An 18,527-nucleotide genomic window follows, 5' to 3' on the forward strand; every position below is an offset into this window, starting at 1 on the left:
TGTTGGGGGTGTGGTGGAGACAGAGGAGAGGTTGTAGGCTGGTTAACCATTTAACTTTTCCAGACCCTGGGGTCTGAATTCCTTGAGTGAGGGAATCCACCTCAGCTGGGCCCCACCTCTCTCCTGGGGAATGCACAGGCTCCAAACAAGCTCTCAAATAAGCTTAATTCTGCCTATGCCTGGGGCAGTTGGAGCCTGAGAAGCCTTGCAGCTGTGTTCAAAACAGTCAAGCTGTAGAAACACAGCCACAAAAAAAGAGAAAAATCGTTTTCAGAGCAGGACCCCTGTTCCTCAGGTTTGCCAATCAAGAGCTTAAGTTGGTATGTTGCTCTGTGTACCTTCAGATCCTATGTGCGCCCTCCTTTCCTTCAAGGCCCTGACCCTCTCAAGTATTATGTGCTATCTGATCCAAAAAGCCTCTGTTTCTTTTTTTCCTTTTTCTGTGAACCCTGCCCCCTCTGCGCAGGGCCAAAAATCAGCAACCTCTGCTTTGACTTGAGGTTCATTGGTAGCCAGAATTTGTGAATTAATTCCACAATTGAAGCTTAGTTGTGCTCGACCCCTGCTGCTAGTAAAGTCCTTTTCCTTTCCCCTCTGAGAAGCAACCTGTCGGGGGAAGGGTGCCAGCTACCATGGCTTGGGGTCTCACAGTTCTGGGTTGGTTTGCAGCTGGTCCAGCTGGTCCAGACTGGGGCACGCTGTGTGTCTAGTCACTGACATGGCCCCAACAGTTGTTCTGTACTGTTCCTTGCTATTTAGTAGCTACTCTGGAGGACGAACTAAACACCACACCTCGCTAAGCCGCCGCCTTGGCACTCCCTCTACAGAGGCTTTTTGAGCAGGAAAAAGAAGACTGACCACATAAATGAAGAGCCCTCTAGATCTCCCAATTCCCCTCTGCCTCAACCCAGGTCCTTGTCCTCTGATTAGAACTGGGGAGGGACAAATAGGTATTTCCTGGGGACTAATAGAGGTCCTGCTCCTTGGCCCTTTTCCCAAGGACAAGAGGAGGCACAGGGGCCATCTCTTTTAGGAGTGAAACAAATAGAATGTTACCCAGCCTGATGGTCCCCTACCCTAGATAAATGCCCCCACCAACTAGTGGTGCTTATTGAAATGAAGATTCTTGGGCCTACTTTGATCTTGCAAATCAGAATTTCCAATGGTATGATCTAGGAATCTGTACTTTAACAACCTCTCCTCAGTGATACTGAGATAGAGTCCTATATTATGGACTCTATCATAGCTCCAGAGAATTACCAAAACATAGCCATACATCTTCCAGTTGGAAGGTAGAAGCAGCTGTTTGAGTGTGGCTTGGTCATCCATTATGCAGCTTGAAAGCATCTTGCAGCCAGGCCCCTTATGCATGCTATGGATCAAGCAGAGAAAAAAATGGCCAACCTGTTCCTCTCAGAGGCATAGAGTGTGTAGTCAAGGAATGAGGGATTGAGGGGCACAGAGTCTCAAACAAGTAACTGAAATACAACCCAGTGTCAGAGTTACTAGAGAGAAGAGACTGAATATGATGGGGCACTGGGAAAGCAGTGGAGTAACAAGCATGACAAAAGAGCATGGCCTTTGGAAACACACAGACTGATTTGACTTCCAGCTCTATCACTCACCAACTGTGGAGTCCTTTGCACCTCAGTTTCCTATTTTCGTCAAGGGAATTGAACACTCACATACTCATGAGGATCAGTAAGGTAGAACCGCTGGCCCAGAGGCTGGCATACATAGATATTTGGGGACTGCCAACCCCTCCTTTCTGGCCCATGGGTTTTACGAATAAATCTCTGTCAACCCGGATGCCACAGAGACAAAAAACCGTCTCTTATCAGGACCTACTGTTAACTCCAGTTGTCAGGGAGAATAACATATTTGTCTAGTTGTCTGAGAAAAGAGGATTTTGTTTTATATCCCATTGTTGGGCTGAAAATAAGACTCCATCCCCTAGGGACTTTGGGAGCTATTTGTTTCAGCCCTTCAGACATGGGAGCAGCATGCCCTGAAAACAGAATATCTTGCTTTTCCAACTGATGTGTGGTCCTCCAGGCTGCTCTTCCCCTGCAGAGGGTCTGACATGGTCTGGGATAGACACATGCAACCCAAAGAAGGCAGAACAAAAGGCCTCATTATTTGTTTATTCTGTCAGATAAGTCTACATAATTTGCAAAGTGATTTTTCATGCATTCATTCATGTCAAATCCACAACTATTCTGGAAGGATGAAGGCACAATGATGACAAGCACAATGATGGCACTGGCATCTGAACAACACTCTCCCTCACCTCCTCCAAATCTTTGCTCACAAATCATGTTCTCAAAGAGGCCTACCCTGGCTACATATTAATATTGGAATCCGTCCCCTTCCAGAATTCTCTGTCCTCCTTATCCTGTTCCATTTTTAAAATGTTTTTCCCCACATGCAGCAGCCATGAGAGGGCACCTCACGGACCTCCAGATCCACAGAGCATTATTGGCTAAGGGTGCCAGCTGCTCTGCTTTGAAATCCCTCGCTGCATTTGACCTGAGACCACGCCTTCCCCAGGATGTTCCTAGACAATGTGGCAGGGGACATGGAATACCGTGGATATCCAGCTTGGCCTTAATGACTCCCTGGCAGCTTTGCCATACCAGAATGCCTGGGCCCAACCTCCTCTCCTTCTTCCCTTCACTCAGGGACAGACTAATACTACAGTCTGTTGGCTCCCCTAGCCTTTGCCAGCAGCCTCCCTATTTTCTTTCACACAGATATTCCTCTAATGAACTCCTCTCATGTCTAATCCTTCTCAGAAGACCCACGCTAACACCTCACAGCACTTAGATCTCTAATATACCAATCACTTTAATTATTATATTTATTTTTATTTTCATTTCCACCCACAAGAAGACAGGATTTTTTTTAACTGCTCTTCCCACTAACGTATCTCAGGTACCTGGAAGGCAGATAGGACATAGGTGGAAATTCAATGCCATAATAAAAGTACAGAATTGTAGAAGACCCAGAGAAGACATAGAAAGATGGCAGAGGGAAATGAGAAAGAGACACAAGAGTAAATACCACTGGACAGGAGTTACATGACCAGGATCCAACCTGCTACTCATAGGTTTAGTGACTTTGGCTCAGTCCCCTCACCCATGGAGGGATCAGTTCCTTCGCTGAATTATGATCTCCAACTTAGTAATTCCAATTCACTAACTCCTCACAGTAATACAGACCAAATAAGATGGTGGATGGGAGAATGCTTTGTCAATGGAAACAAATATAAGTACCATTAAGAGGAGACAAGGAGGAGATGGGTGACTGAGAACTATAACCAGGTGTTTAGCTCTCTCCCACTCTGCTTTGGACCTCAGATGCTGCTGCCCATTCGAGTAGTTAGAAAGAGGATCTGGTGGAGAGAGAGAAATAACTTCAGCCTTTGGATTTGGGTAGCAACAAAAAATTTCCAGGAAGTGGAATAGGAAAAGCAGATGGAATAGATGCCCAGGGATGGCTAGAGAGTCTCCTTGCTGAAGTGTGGGATAGATTTCCATGTGTCTAGGGAGATTCACACAAGCTCTTAAGTACACACCTGGAAAAGGGGGCAGACAAGTGGGTTCAGCGCTACCTGTATGAAGAGACTGGACATCAGCATAAAGCACTCATTGTAAAGCCACAACTGTGCCATATACTGTGCCAGGGTCCTGAGGGTTAAGACAGCTCCTGCCCAGAGCCCTGACAGCCCTGATATTCTTTAACTCCTTGGCTCCAAGAAGACATAAGTGGAATAACATGGGGACCTGGTATCCTGATTGTCCCTTTATAATTACACAGGGTGATAAAACACAAAGTGGAGGGTACATTTCCACCTTGTTCTCTCTACCTGCCCAGCCTGTCAAGTGTCACAGGACATCCTCAAGGGGATCTACAGCTGCTTGGTAGCAGGAACCTCATGACTCCACAGAAAATGCTCTCTGGACCTCACTGATTTTCATATTGGGTGACCCACATTTTTCCAAGATTGGGGAGCCTGAAGTCAGGGAGATGGTTAGAAAACTCTGACGAAAGTAACTTGGTAAGTCACACGAAAGTAAACAACCAAGTTCTCTCCTAAAAGGGGCATGAGGAAGTGGCCCTGAGATGGCAGTGATGCCCCAGACTATGGTAGAGGTGCCCTCCTGCCTGTCACATGTTGGATCCTCAAGGCTTGTGTAGGTGGAGTTCTGTAAGAAGAATCTATAATTACTGTTATGGCCTTTGCATACCAAGAGGGCTAACGCGAGAATGAAATAAGATGGAGCATGTAAAAGTACTTTGAAAAAGAAAGGGTTAGTCAGTTTCAGCATTATTTGAGTCTGATGCCTTCGGCTTCTAATAAGGCTGTCTTCCAAGCTAGAATATAGGAAGATAATCCCAGGAAGGGGCCAGATGAACCAAGCCTGGCTTTAACATTGTATGGCTATGAAGCCAGTCAATTCACTTCTTTGAACATTTTATTTCTTTGAGTCTCAGTTTCCTCATCTGTATATGGGGAGAGAATAAATCATTTGGGGTGTCCCCTCCAGCTTGGACCTTTTGGGATACTATCCATTTAGCCCAGGTAAAAGCAGGAGCTTCTTGCCAGCTTGTCAGGGTAGAAAGAGCATGTGATTGCAAGAAGAAACTTGGAAGCCTGTTCTGCCTCTGCCACCAGCTCCCTTTGAGACTCTCTGGACCTTATTTCCCTCCTCTCACACCATAAAGTATGGGCAACACAGCACCAAGGTGCAACCATACAGGAGCTCTATTCCATACTTTCTCCTATACAGTGGCTTTCTGGATGCCTGGGGAGTAGCCCATGACTTTGTCCACTCTGGACTCGGCTAAAGACTGAGATTGAGATAGCCAGGAGTGAGATAACTAAACCCCTGCCCACCCTGTCCTCTGGCTCTCTCTGCCCAAGGTTTACTCTGATAGGCCAATAACAGAAAAGAGATGAAAAATTTCTCTCTCCGGCTTTACCACTCACAAGCACACTCCCCATGGGGCCCTCAGGAGAATGCCAAAACCTATTTCTCCTCACATTTCTCTGAGGGTAAAAAATAAAATCAGGACTTGGCTGGGGGTGGTGGGGGAATTGGCACAGAGAGCTGGGTAGAGAAGAGAAGGGAAAAGCTCTGGAGTTTTGCCCAAAGCAGCCATCAGTGGAGCTCTAGGGAGGATGACCCGCAGGTTCTCGCACTCTACAAGGGACTTCCTGGCCTGGCCTGGTGCCTGCATTTCTTTGACCACAGTTAGAACATCCAAGCCAGACTGGTACCAGGGAGAAAGGACAGCAATGTAGCTCGTAGTTGGGCCTGGTGGGGCTCATCTTGCCAAGTCACAGAAGCATGGAATTACAAGAGCCCACCCTTTCCCAGGATTTTCTTAGTTTCTGTCTGGTGTTCCTTGATACTCTGCATGACCACTTTCATGGACAGAGTGCTCACTTTACTTCACAAAACAGCCAGTTTCATGATGGGACACTGAATTATAAACATCCTTCCATGTACCATATCAAAATTGTCTCCAGGAGGAGCCTGAACATGTCTTCTGGAATTTTATAGAACAAAATGTTTGCATTGTCAGGGCTACCTCCTTCTCGGCCGCCTTTAGCTCCATGGCCGGGGCATGAGTATAACCTGGGATACCCCTTCCAAAAAATACAAAGAGAAACGAAACCAGGAGAACCCTAAGGTGCCCTCAGGCTCTGGAATTCTAACTCTATGAATAATGAAGAAACATGAAGATTTACATTTATTTAATCTGAAACGTGGGCGCTGCCTGAAGCCCTCTCCATGTCTTGTTTTTGCCCTCTTACTTCACTCAGAGAGAGTCATCAAAAAGCTGGAGACATAGAAGAAAACAATCATGAGATATGGAAGATTTGGGCTCTGGTCCTTCCAATCTGCTGATAATTTAAGGAACAAACCAAATAATCTAATGACCTTTGTAAGTAAGTTAATGCTCCCCCCTCTGTCACCCTTTACCCATCCTTGGGTTTTGACTCAGGATCATGGTGTCCGACAGACCTTCTTATCTTCTACTTGGGAGGAGATAAGAGTCACTGATTACCTCCCTGGAAATTAAAGCGTTGGACAAGATTATCTCTGCCCTCCATCTACATGAGGCCAGGGATGGGGTGATTTCAGATCTCTCTGAGGAGGTCTCCACATGTCCACAGAGCAAAGCTGGGACTTTGGTGACATCTAAGGGTCCCTGCACTATGAATCCAGTAGCAGGGGGGACAGGCAGCCATGTTATTGAGAGGGCTCAGAAGGAGGACAGCCTCTATAGGTATCTTGGAGACCTGCTGGGGAACATTATCATCCTCAGTGGGCCAACATATGCCATGGTAAAGCAGACAGCAGGGGCTGGCAAATCCCAAGACCCAGAATGACCCTGATGACAGCACGTCCACCACACCACACTGTCTCATTAAGATGCCACAAGGACTTGATTCACCTGATGGTGACTTTATTTACAAATCCTGCCCCCTGCTAGGCCCCCCTCTGCCTTACTGAGCTGTAGATGCAGTAATGACTCAGATTGCAGCAGGTGTTTCAATCTAAGCAGTCTAAATTAAATTCTGCACAGATATTACCAGACCAACTCTGTTACCAGTCTTGTCATGGACAATGTCAGAGGTCTCCATCTTTGTATGGGGAGCTTGAAAAGTGGGACATTCTCAGACTTGGCGTTTCAGGAGAGAAGCCAGCTTCTGGGGCCTTGATGTGGTTTGCCTTCCCTTGCAGCTCAAATCTAGAGGCATTTTGGGTGAATTGGCAGAGCAACAAGCTGGACCCGCATGAGCAGTTTCTGATAGAAACTTTCTCCTCACTGGACTCATAGTGGGATAGTCACCTCCCTAATTTATAGGTACACTTTGGGGAACCATACCTTCCCAGACCTGCTCAGTACTGTGGCTGGGCATGGCTGACTCTACCGTCTTTCTTGCCCCATGATGTGGGCCTGGCCAATCAAAGTCACATTAAGAGGCCCAGGACCCAATACTGGCCAAGGAGACTCAGACAAAAACTTCTGGTTGAAAACATTACGAAAGACATTCTGCTGGGGAAGTGCAGCTGCCATTACCTCAGCTAGGAGCATCTGGCATCCATTTCACCAGTGTAAAGAGAAACCTTCCCTGAGGATGAAGCCAGTGCAAGGGACAGCAAAACCAGGGAGAAAGAAGCATTCTTAATGGCTTGAGTATCTGGATTCAGCCACACCTTATGCATGATCTCCCTTTAAACTTTATAGATCTCTGGACTAGAAAGAAAAAGGGCAAATAATGTGAGAAGAGTGAGACCTGTACCCTTCCTTCCCAACAGGATCACTGCACAGTCCAAGTCACTAACAAAGGCCCCCAGAATATGAGAGGAAATTCTCACAAGGAACAGAGACTGTGAAGGGTCTCAAAAAATGAACTGAAGAGTGAAACAGAGTGCATATTTTAGAGCAAGATTTCCCTTGCTTTGAAACAAAAGGCAAGTTATGCGTATTGAGGGACCTTTGATTTAATAGGTAATTAAACACGGAACTGGTAATTCATAAATTCACAGTTGTAAAGGGTTTTAATTCAATAGCAAAAAATGTTAAATTATGAAGGCTCCTTTTACCCTAACTTATCTCACCAACTCAATCTCACTTCCTTCCCTGGAGATAATGTTGGTACATAGCCTTCCAGGCTTTTTCCAATGCATTGTGTACCCACTCACCACCATCCCCAAACACAAACATGTGGGGTTTTTTCTTACATAAATAACATAGCAGAAATCGCACTATGTGTTCACCACATCATTAGCCAACCCTGGGCATAGGTAAGAAAATATTTCCCAGTTTCCCTTGTAATTACGTTGGGACCATGTGACTGAGTTGTGGCCAATGGATGTATGAGCAGAAGCCTTGTGTCACTTCTGGTCCAAGACAGTTAAGACTGGGAATGCCTTCTCCATGTTCTCACATCTCCAAGGCTAGAAACAAAGGTTTCTGAGATTATAGGATTGCAAGAAGGAGGCAATCAGTGTTCACAGCCGCTGCCTAGAAGAAAGTCACACCAGAGAGCTACCTGACTCACAAAGGAATATGACATGAGTAAGAAATAATCTTTGTACCGTTAAGTCACTGAGGTTTTTATGTTTATATGTTACTGAGGACTAATACATATAAAATAACAGTCTACCTATTGTTCTGCATTTTTTCCTCTTAACGATATGTCTGTGGAAGACATTTCACTTCTCATCAGAATAGCAAAGGACCATTGTAGGGATTAAATGGGAGTACTGAACATAAATTCTCTGAAACTCATAAAATCCTTTCCTCATCCTCTCCTGCATAGCCTCTTCATAGCATCAGCTAATGTTTCTGAAAAAGAACTGAAATGTACAGATTTGTGTTTACAAACAGAATAGACATTATGCTTTGAGATGCTGCAAGAAGACACCTTTGTTTCCCAAATATCTCTTATGCTGCACCATCTCAGGACCTGAAATTTAACCATTAGCTTTGTATTCCTCTGATTCTGGAGGCTTTAACATTTACTAAAAATATTTTTAATATTTAATAAAAATAACACTCTAATTCTCAACTACTAAAGTTGCTATTAGTGGTCCATACCTAAGAACTTGGTTGTACTGGGGTGTAGGTTTGGTAATAAGAACACCTGGATGAAAAGGTGGTGAAAAGAAGAACATGGACAGTTTTCTTTGATTCTTCACTGTTCTATTTCGCCAAATAAAAGCATATTTTCTCCAGTAGAACTCTAGTGTTCATTACAGTCTGTTGTTTTCTAATTCTTGGAAAAGTGGTCACCCATGTAGGGAATCCCTGACAACACTCCATTAGCCACAGCATCCAAGTAACCAGAAGGCCCCAGGGATGTTCAGTTGGGAAGCATGATGATTAGAATCCTGTCCATATTGTTTATGATTTAACAACTGGTTTATTATGTAGGATGTGCTGGGTCACTCCTGGGAAACTATTTAAACAAATAATCTGCAGTGAAATGATCTAATAGAACAAGTGTTGTCAGGTTCTTGGAAGACACTCATGATCTAAAGCTATTCATAGATTCTCAGAATTGGAAGGTACTTCTAATGTTTTCTAGTAAGATCCCTTTACTATATTAGTAAGTAAACTGTGGCCCCAGAGAAGTTAATGGACTTTCCAAAGGTCAAAATTTATGTTCTTTACACATACCATTACTGCCAAAGGATTGATGTCATCTTCATACTCTATCTCCCTGATGTAGTGAACAAAGCACTAGAATATGAACCACAAGACCTGTTTCTACTACAGGTCAGCAGTTCATGATCTTTCTGAACCAGTTTCACCATAACAGTACAAGAAACCTGCCATTTATAAGGCCCCCTTCTGAGGAAAATAGCTTCATGCAGTTATTTCCTACACAAATTGCCACAGCTTGTGTCTCAGGTATTGAGCAGAATCAGCCCTACCATCTAGTCACAAATGATTGGCCAGGGAGAGGGTAGCAGTTAAAGGCAACCATACATATCTGCTCAGCTTGGGAAAGACTAAAGATCTCCAAGACGGACAGTGTGAAATCTACGCAGTAAGCATATTGGCTGTAATTCTTACCAACTGGCAACTCTCTTTTGGGATGCTTAAATGCTAGTGTGGTAGACTCTCTTGGGTATCTATCCAGCATCTTTCACCCCTTTCTCTTTCCTAGGTGACTCCAATTTTGTTCAAGTATCCACCCCTCCCTTCGCCTGTGTGCCTTCTGATATGGGTTATGAACATACTAAATAATCATGGTGATCTCATCACCCTGACCAGTATTTGGTTCAAGAACACAGTTTAAGCCAATCAACACATGGTATTCCCCTGGCAACTGCTATATGTCCAGAGGCAGTCACATGACCTAAGTTTGCCAATCAGGTTAAAGGGAAAGACACTTATTCTATGCTAGGGAGAGGCTCTCTTCCTGTCTGATTACATGAATAAGGAAATGTATTACCCTAGCTGCTGCTGGCCATCATCTTGAAACCACAAGGGAAGGCAGCCTGAGCCACAGTCAATCCTCAGAGTGGAAAGGAACCCAGCAAATCACCAAGAGATGAATTCAAATGAAAATATCTTGCCTGGAGTCCATCTTACCTCTAGCTTTTCTTTATGTGAAATTTCAAATGTCTCTGACACTTAAACTTAAGTTTGAGGCTGTTTCCTGTAATTGGGAACATCCTAACAGATAGAGTAGGCAAATTAAAAATATAAGAAGGAAAGTCTCTAAAAATCGTGGTTTATACCAAAAAAGGCTGAGGGATTGTCCAAATGCTGTTCATCCCAGTCTTGGAAGCGCAGGGAGCCATAAACTGTGCTGCTAAGACCATTCCAGGGTACTCCAGGAACTGGTGTGTTTCTACATATTTCCTTTAGAAAACTTGATCAACGTATTCTCTAATCTTCACTTTCTACTTGCAATTGAGGATTGTTAATGTTTATCCAGTCTGCCATCACAGCCCGCCAGGTAAATTTATTGGTCATTTTCAAAATCTCATCCATTTCTCATCTATCCATCAACAAAGAGTGGGGTCAAGTTTGGAAGCGAGAGGTGGAATGAAAAATGGCAATTCTACAGCCATCCCCTAATCAAGAATAATTTTGCTCTATAAATGAAGCAGAGGCGCTAAAGACACTAGAATATTCATTAAGATAGAAATACATCTCCCTCTGCCTCCAGACCATTGCCTGGCAACAATGTACAGAATGTATTGAGGGCTCCAGTTTTTATTGTTTGTCTTCTACCAGTCCGATTTGCCTTTGGAACTCCATGTATTCTATTCTAGGAGGTTCTGGAACCTAGCAAGTCACTTCTACACCTGGCCAGAACTTCTGACACTTACAGACTAGGCGATGTTCTCAAAATGGGACCATTCCTTAGGGGAAGGGACATGAGCCTACTGCTTACACACACACGCCATCTCATGAACATTTCAACTGCGAGCCCCTGGTTAACCATGAACACAAGGGGGACAAACATGCAGGGAATAAGAAATTAAACGAAATAGCATGATGGAGCCGAAGAGACACCTACAGGTCTCCTCCTCTTCACCAAGAAAATGCTAAACAATCACTTTTCTTTGACACCAGGACTCTATCCCAAAAAATATTTTTCTTTTCCCTAGAGACAAAGTATGTCAGCATTTGGATGCTTCATTTGAAAAATAAGGAGGCTGGAATAGAGAATCACCAAAGTCACTTCAGGGCACATATTCATTGGTTATAACATCTCATAGAAAGGAATTCCTGAGACTCCCAGAATTTAACATGTCAGCCAAGTGCCTTCTCTCTGGCCTCAATCTCCTCAGCTGTTCCACGGAGCTCTACCTATCTGTCTCCTGAGGTTTAACCAAAAGTCAGAGGAAATAAGTGACTGTGGAAAAATGAAACAGTTGTCACATATGTCTCATTTACATATATTCAAATAATATGGAAATATTTCCTCATGTTTCTCTTTCTTTGTGTCCTTATATAGGGGACTGGGTGACCTTCCAATTTATTTCCAGTCCCAATGTTCTCAGCAATTTGTGGGGCCTCCTTCCACAGATCTCCCCAGATGAGAAAGTCAACTCAGCACTTCAGAAGTTATCCTCTCTACAAAGAGCCATCTCAGCCCTGGCTACTTTGAGATTGCTTCTTTCGCAGGGTACTTTCCTCCACTCAGGACCCTGCCCAAAGAGCAGATGCTTGGTATTAAGACTGGGACTCAGCAGATCAGCTGTGGGTTACCACAGGGCCTCTCACACACACCACAAGCTACAAAGGACCCCACGAGGCCTTCCTCTGTGTCAGTCAGGGATTGGAAGTGTTGGGGAGCCATCTCCACCAGGCTCAAATCTGCCTTGGAATGCTTGGAGGGGCAGAGGGGTGAGGGGCTAAGAAAGCATCTGTTCCTCTTCTCATTCTACTTTTTTCTCTCTTTTCAGCTTTGCAGACCAAAAAGTTCAAGTTAGGGTCAGGGAAAGTGGGTCATTAATGGGGTTTGGATTTCAGATAGAGAAGGAGATAGGAGGAAATTTCTGGGCCTTTGTTTGAAAGTATCAACTAGGACATTTTTTTCCTTCCCCCAGGAACCACTTGCTGGACACCTACTGTATGTTAGGCACTGTGTCAAGGGCTGGGGATTTACGAGGATGGACCTTGCAGAACCACAGCAAGGGAACAGACATACTAAAAATGATCAGAAACTACTAAGAGTGGTGCCTTTGAAGGGTTGTGAGGCTCAGAGAGGTGTCAGCAGGTACAAAACCTTGCAGGGCAGTACACCATCCTAAGGCAGGAAAAAATGTAATGCTCTCTTCCATCTGAAAGCAGAGCAGCTTATGCATCAGGCACAATTTCCAAAACAATCCCCTGCCATGCCTTCATAAGGGCCAGTAAATATTCATTAAATGCCCACTATATACCAGAGACTGTGCAGCTTGGCCAATTGCATATTTTATTTTATTGCAGTCCCTGTCAGACTGCAAGTTTCAGAAGGATACAAGAAAAAGTCTGATTTACTCATCCCTTTATCCCTAACCCTAGCACAGTGCTCAATACACACAGGTTCTCAATAAATGTTTGTTGAATGAATGAATGAAATTATGTGACAGCTATGGAGACATACAGTAGTGGTAAAATTATGAAATAGCCATTATTTGTCTCTGATTTTTTTCTACTTTCTATAACAATACCATAACCAAACAAAAATCCAATACATGATGGACATGGATAGGGAAAACAGCATATTTTTAATTGGAAAGTTCCTATAAAAAATTCTAGGACATACAATCATACCATATACTTAATTCTTTTCTTTCTACCTAGCTTTCCCTCCTCCCTTTATGTCTACCCTGGAGTCCATTTTTTCACCAACTCTTGCCAAATTTTATAAAAGGGTTAATGAAGTGTCTACAGGTAAGGACTTATGGGATAACCCCATTACTAGGGTGTTTGCTTATGTGTGAGACTAAAGCAAAAAATGTTTATTTGGTACAAAATTTATATTTTGACTAGTGCGTTTCCTAATATAACTTATGTAGACAGCTTAATTGAACACCATAAATATATGGAACCTTGAGTAGGACATGAGATTTTGTTGGCTTGCCCAGAGTGATGCCCTGATAAATCCCAGAGTGATTTGAACAATGAATAAAAAAGTATTTGTAAAGTCCCCTTCGGGGAATGGTGAGAAAGGGGGAAAATTCAACTTCCCCAAGTTGAATTCTTAACATTCTCACAAGCAGTGTGGACAACCAAAGCTGTAGGCTGAGCCCCTGATCTTGGGGGTTGTTCATGTGGAACTTGACCCCATGGGGGATGGGTCGGGCCTACTTGGGGTTGGGCGTGGGAGTCGCCCCCAGGGGAACCTCTTTTGTTGCTCAGGTATGGCCTCTTTCTCCAGCCAGCATGGCAAGCGGGCTTGGCACCCTCCCCCTGTCTGAGTGGGATGTGGCTTCTGGGGATGTGGACCTTCCTGGCAGCTTGGGGTAGAAATCCTAGAGTGAGCTGGGACTCAGCATCAGGGGATTGAGAAAAACCCTAGAATGAGCTGATACTCAGCATCAAGGGATTGAGAGGGCCTTCTCGACTGGGGTGGGGGGTAGGGTGTCAGTGGCTGGGAGAATCCAGGCAGAGTTGAGAGGTTGTCCTGGAGGTTATTCTTGCACATTGAATGATATCACCTTGTTAGTTGGAATGTAGTGGAGAGACTGGGGGAACTGCCTGGGGGTGTGGAGCTGTGTTCCAGTGGCCATGTTTCTTAAAGGTGATTGTGTGGTGGTGTGGCTTTCACGGTGTGACTGTGTGATTGGGGGGCCTTGTGTCTGGTGCTCCTTTTGTCTGCCTTGTCAGCAGACAAGTGGAACGTATGGAATGGAAGTGAGTGGTAGGGGGAACAAATGTTGAATTAAATTTAGATTGAAATGCTGGCGGTCGGTGAGGGAGGGTGGGGGGTATGGTATGTATGAATTTTTTTTCTGCTTTCTTTTTATTTCTTTTTCTGAATGGATGCAAATGTTCCGAGAGATGATTATGATGATGAATGTGTGGCTATGTGATGATATTGTGAATTGCTGGTTGTGTATATGGAACAGAGCGATCAAAAGTTGAGAATGTTTGCGTTTGTTTGATGTTTTTTGGTATTTTTAAAAAAATTTAAAAACTAATAAAAAAGATTTGTAAAAATACACAACAGCACCAAATTAATACCATTTTGAAAAATACTGTAAGTTTTCATTAAGATTGTTATTTTTGTTAACATGTAAAAAAAAAGTATGTGTGGTTCTAAAATATAGACACTGTCTCCCTTAAAAAAAAAAAAGGGTGTTTGTACCTTGAAAGATGGCTCTGAAATTTAACAGCTCAGCCAATGTTTAGCGAAGACTTACTTGATGAAGGCACCATAGCAGGTACCAGGAAAGCAAATAAGACATCTCTCCAAGGACAAAATAAACACACAAAAATACAAAACAGAATGTTTAAGCATTAAAAAACCTACAGAGTGGTTTTGGAGATATAGATGAGGGAAAGTTAGGAGAATTCAAGAAATTTTCATGGAGCAAGTAGCCTTTGAGATGTATCTTTCAATTGTTTGCGCAGGCAGAGATGGGGATAGGCAAGGCATCCTAGAGGAAACAGCACGAGCAAGGATGGAGAAGTACACTGAGAGTTTTCCCCTTCAGCTGGAGTTCAGAGTATGAATAGGGTACCAGGGTCAGATGTTTATAGTGGTAATAATAATAATAATAATCATTAAGCTCCTACTACATGGCAGATGTTATTTAATCGTTATGCCTTAGTAAGTAGGTGATATTCCCATTCCTATGTTATGGATGATGAAACTGAGGCAAAGAGTTGTTAATTTGCTCAAGCTCTTATCTGTTTTAAGAGGTGAAGCTAGGCTTGAATTCAGACAATCTGACTTCAGAGTCCCATTCTTAACTACCATGTCATATTGTAGGGCCAAAAGGTGGAGGGCTCTCTGTACCAAACTGGAAAGCTTGAACTTAATTTCATGTGTATTGGGATGTGAAATGATCAGAGGTATATGAAGATTAATCAAACAGCAGTGAACCCTATGGATGGAAGTGGGTAAGACCAGAGGCAGGGCCTTCTAATGCAGGGTGGGAAGACTGGGCATTGCCCAATACCTGCCTCCTACACACAATCCCAAGAAACCTTGGAATCTTGGCAGACCTTAAGGATGAAATGGACTTAAATGGCCAATTCAAAATGCTTTCTTATTAAATCCCCATTCTTATTAATTGCAATGGAACTAAGTATTCCTCTGGAAACCAATAACTCCCTACCCCCTCTTAATTAGCAATCTATTGTCCTGCTTTTCTAAAGCTTCAAGCATGTTAGTATCAAAAGCTCCAAAAACCATGACTCTTGATTAGGGCTCTGTTTCTCAAACTATGTTCCAGGGGATAGTGATTTCATGATATGCCATGCTCTGCCCCAACCCCCACCCCTCACCCCCCGAAAAGAAAACTTTATAACGTCAAATAAGTTTAGGAAACCTTCTATAGTATACTGTTCATTCTCTGGAAGAATTACCATGCACAACTATATATGAAAAGCTCTGATAACTCTAATGGCTTAAAAAAAAAAAACTGTTTAACTTTGTTTAACCTAACGCTTTCCAAATGCATTTAACCAGAAAAAAATCTGCATTCATGTAACACCTATTGAGCACTCAAAGAGCTGTGATTTGCAGAACACTCGGGAAATGCTGCCTTAGGAAATTATTCCTCTCACACTCTTTTTTCATTGTAGATGAATTACTTGGAGGAATATAATAATACCTTCTATTCATTTAACTCCAGGTTTTTTCCAAGAAGCTTTACAAATATCTCATCTTGTAATGTTTGAAGTTTCAGCTCAACAGATTTTTCAAATTCTTTTGTTATCCTTCTTTGAAGCTGAAGCCCAAGTGATTAGTTACCTAGGTATATCTCAGAAAGTTAACACCCATGACTATCTTTTTTTTTTTTTCAGATGAGAGGGTGAAACTTTCTACTTCTTAAAAAAAAAAAAAGGAGCAAAATCCTTTTCTCCTAACAGATTTTATCAGTTTCTAAGGAATTACTTAGAATGTGCTTATGATGGTAAATGTCAAAGATTAACACTTCCCAACTCCTTTAAAAGGTCCCCTTCCAGATATTTATTCTGATACAAACTACTTTCTGTTAAGAATTACTTTACAAGGAACACAATTGATTGAAAATAAAGCATTCTAAAAGAAAATGGAAATTTTTCTCTCAGAAAAATTCCATGCTCTACTCCTTAAAAGAATACAAAGTTTTGGTCCCAAATCGTGACAGTGAATGCACTGGAAAGAGAGTGGGTTGCTGTGACCGGGTTAAAATTCTGCCCCTAATACCCCTCTTTAATAGCTTGATACCAAGGCAATGAGGCCCATCATTTCCTCATTTTCTCTCAGAAAAATTTGTATTAAAAAATAGAACAAAGTAGAGGATAATGCTTACCTGAATGATTCTGTAATATGGGATTTCAAACAGTAAGAGGAATACTTTTGGGAGGTAAGGGATTTTATTTTTGACCCTCAAATCACTTCATATGGGCGACGGTCATCTCTGCCTACTTAGAAAGTACATTCTGATCATTCCTAACCCCTCTATCTCCTTCTGAATTCTTAGAATGCATGGACTTTGAAATTGGACCTGGTGCAAATCTGGGCTTCACCATTAATTCACTGGATAATGTTTCTTTAACTACCTGGGGCTCAGCTTCTTCATCATTAATGATAAAAAAAAAAAAAAAAGCAGTTTAATAGCCCTGTGTTGTTGTGAGGATTAAGTCAGAATTAATGCAGAGCACCTATCTGCCAGAACTGACACCCAGCAGGTACCCCATAAACATAAGGATGTACATCTTTTCCTTCCGCAAATCACAGGCTAGAGAAGCAACCAGTAACCAAATGTTACTTCCATGGCCTCAAGAACATGGCCTCTCAGAATTCTACTTAACATGGAAAAGTATGTGAAGATTTCCCTTGGAAAACCCAAGAAGAGACTCAGGAAGACTGCTAGCTCACCACCCATCCCATTTCTCCAGCCCTGAATCCCATTCATTCCACAGCAACAACGATTCTCCCCATTCTGGGGTGCCTGAGCCATGGAAAGGGAACATTCATTACTTCTCCTGCTTTGCAGCTGTGCCAGAAAATCAGGCAAGAGAGTGAGGCATTGAGAGAAGTTTATAGAACTAGGATGGGGGCAGGGAGATCAGGAAGCACGCACACTCTAAGCCAAAATGCCAAGTTTAGTAACTTGAATTAAAGCTATCCAGCCTCTGAGGCCAAGAGTTCACCATCTGGAAATGGAAAATCACCACCAATAAATTATTTTGGGCTGCAGTACCACTGGATTTCAAAAGAACCTGACCTGAATTTGCCTGAGTTCAGACTTGATTTCTCCCTTTAGCTGCCTCCATGCTCTACTCCTTAAAAGAATACAAGGTTTTGGTCCCAAATAGTGACAGTGAATGCATTGGAAAGAGAGTGGATTGCTGTGACCGGGTTAAAATTCTGCCCCTAATACCCCCTCTTTAATAGCTTGATACCAAGACAATGAGGCCTATCATTTCTTTTTTTTTTTTTTTCTGTTCAAGAATTTTACAGTATAATTTTCTCTACCATTATTGCTGTTTCATTCCACCTTGGTTTCCTAGAGGCTGGCAGTATGGGCAAAGCCGGTATAACAGTGAGAACCTGCATTTATTAGGGACCCTTTTTGTCCCTCCAACCTCCATTCTGCATCCCCCACCTTAGAAGGGAGAAACCCTCCTCCCCTCTCTGCCTTCCTCTAGGAGTGTTCCACCTGTGGTTTCAGGTGTCTCCTGCAAGGAATGTGCTGTGCTGACTGGCCTGGGGGTTTGCACAGTCCCTGAGTCTGGTCACCCTGGGCCCCAACCAGAAAGCCGAAAGGTCTGGTGTTGCAGACAGGAGGACAATGAGGTTGCTGGCTGAAAGCATTCCAGTCTCCCATATTCAGTAGGAAGGGGATGTGTTGCCGAGAGGAAAGGTCATTAATGCAGACGGTTTATATTTTTCCAAGCCAGCATTCCTCACAAACAGCTGTGTTTATACAAAACTAGAGGAGAGGGAGAAAGACAAGAGAAAGGACAGTGTCCTAGGGATGACATCATTCTGTCTTGTCTGCTTCAACTCCCACCACTGGATGTGTGGGGACCAGGAGGTGGGAGGGCAGTGCAGTGAAAGTTGTAGCAGGCTGTTGAACGTGCTTGATATAAGTACACACAGTATTTGCATGCAAGTTTGCTTTTAGATAAAAAATTTTCATACTGTCTACTCTATTCCCTCCCCACTCTCCTCCAGAGTGTCCTAACACATTTTGCAGAACACGATTTTCCCTGTAACAGCACCTTCCAAAGCAGGCTAGGTTTGGGGGGCTCATGTTCACTCCTTCTAATCTCTTTAATAAACCCCCCTCACAGAAGAAAAGCCTGACAGGAGGCAGAGTCATTAAAGT

General features: G+C 43.2%; 1 long non-coding RNA gene across 2 annotated transcripts in view; it reads right to left on the minus strand.

The window, feature by feature from the left end:
• LOC143678079 (uncharacterized) overlaps window positions 1-11,402 on the minus strand; it is a 121,482-nt gene extending 110,080 nt beyond the window's left edge. For both annotated transcript variants that reach the window (XR_013173045.1, XR_013173046.1), the window contains exons 1-2: window positions 8,623-11,402; window positions 5,759-5,850 (exon numbers count right to left, since the gene is read on the minus strand). This is a non-coding gene — a long non-coding RNA (uncharacterized LOC143678079). The remainder of the gene's footprint in view (window positions 1-5,758; window positions 5,851-8,622) is intronic.
• Window positions 11,403-18,527: the final 7,125 nt, after the last annotated feature.

This window comes from Tamandua tetradactyla, chromosome 3 (genome assembly GCF_023851605.1).
Source record: "Tamandua tetradactyla isolate mTamTet1 chromosome 3, mTamTet1.pri, whole genome shotgun sequence".
In the NCBI taxonomy this organism is placed as follows: domain Eukaryota; kingdom Metazoa; phylum Chordata; class Mammalia; order Pilosa; family Myrmecophagidae; genus Tamandua; species Tamandua tetradactyla.